This window comes from Camelina sativa, chromosome 15, assembly GCF_000633955.1.
Source record: "Camelina sativa cultivar DH55 chromosome 15, Cs, whole genome shotgun sequence".
NCBI classification, from domain to species: domain Eukaryota; kingdom Viridiplantae; phylum Streptophyta; class Magnoliopsida; order Brassicales; family Brassicaceae; genus Camelina; species Camelina sativa.
The window spans coordinates 20,353,619-20,355,369 of NC_025699.1; positions in this window are offsets into that span (position 1 = coordinate 20,353,619).

Sequence of the window (1,751 nt, forward strand, 5' to 3'; positions counted from 1 at the left end):
AAATCGGTAAAAAAAAAAAAAAAAAAACACAATAAAGCAGAGGTGGAAGGATTCGAACCTGAGTTTGGTTAATTACAAAATCTATATACTACCACTAAGATACATCAACGTATTCATATTGCTAGGTTAACCGGTCCTATTTATCTGTTTAAACACGCCTCGTTGATATTTAACGCCAGTTAAAAATTCTGTAACAGCCGTTTAATGATGTTAAGTTCCGGGTTGAAATCTACTAACGATTTATAGATAAGGTTTTATTTAGGTCTGGACATAAAATCCGAATCCAAAAATCCGAACCGTATCCGAACTGAAATAAGCGGATTAAAACTGAACCGATATTAAGGAAATACCCGATCGGTTCTTGGCTTTTATTATTTTGGATATCGGATATTATCCGATCCGAACTGATATCCAATAGATATCCAAATATATCCGAACATATAAGAAATAGTTTGATATTCCGATATATATGTCTCATATCTTTTATGTATTTGTATAGTTTTATGAGAACCTTGTCATTTACTTAATTTCTATCTTTTTTTTTGTTTAAATACTTCATAAATATTGTTATTTGGGTACAATAATATTAAAAAGTATTCGAATAAAACATTGTCCAATAACTTTTGGTTTAATTTTGGTTATCAATAATCATATCCAAACCGATCCGAAATCCAAAATATCCGAACCGAAACCGATCCAAATTTTATAAATACCTGAATGGATGTTAGAGTCAATATCCAAAAAATCCGAACCGAATCCGATCCGATATCCGAACGCCCAGGCCTAGTTTTATTTGACAATAATTTAATATATCATGTATTTTTATTCCAACCAAAAACCATTGGGTATTAAACGTCCAAATAAAAATAAGTTACTGCTTTTTCTAAAAAAATTTCCCAAACAAAAAGTAGCATCCATGTGATTAAAAAAATGGATAAAAGCAATGTTTTTAAAACCGGACCGGTAACTGAACCGGGAAAGCTTATGGGTCATGAGTCAACATGGTTCGACCGGGGTTGACCGGGTTCAATTGATTTTGATGATACTTTTATAAATAATAGGTATGAATAAGTTTTCTATTTTTTTCAATGATTATAACTATGATATAATTGGATATGCCAAATAAAATACTTCAATAATCATAATGTTTTTAAAAAACTTTAAAAAGTAATAAACTCAAAGTGTAACAAACTCAAAGTGTAACCAGTACTAATAAAATATTTTAGAAATTCAAACAATAAGAGAATAAGAGTGTAGAACATTTAATCTTCATTTTTTAAGAAATCCTACTATTGCTAATTTGCTAAGAAGAAAACTATAAAAGGTAATTAATTAAATTAATTGCACTCAATTTTTCAAAAAAAAAGTAGAACCCGGTTTTATCCGGTTTAATGGTTCACCGGTTTTTGGTTTTTTGGCGGGTTGATATGGTTTTTTACTAGTTCAATTTCTTTTGGGTTTTGATATTAACCCAATCCGGACATGTTGCCGGTTCGCGGGTTAACGTGGTTCGACCGCCGGTCCGGTCCGGTTTTGAAAACATTGGAAAAAAGTCAAGATGTTTCAAATACTTAAGATACAACGAAAGATCCGAATCTTCATATCCGAAGATTCCGAAACCAAAGACGGATCCGACGGCTCCAAGCTGCATTATTCCCTAGTTACTTCTGCCCCCACATAAAAAAATAAAGACACGAAATATAAACACATAAGCAAAACTATAGGAACCCTTGACAAAAAAAAAAAAAAAA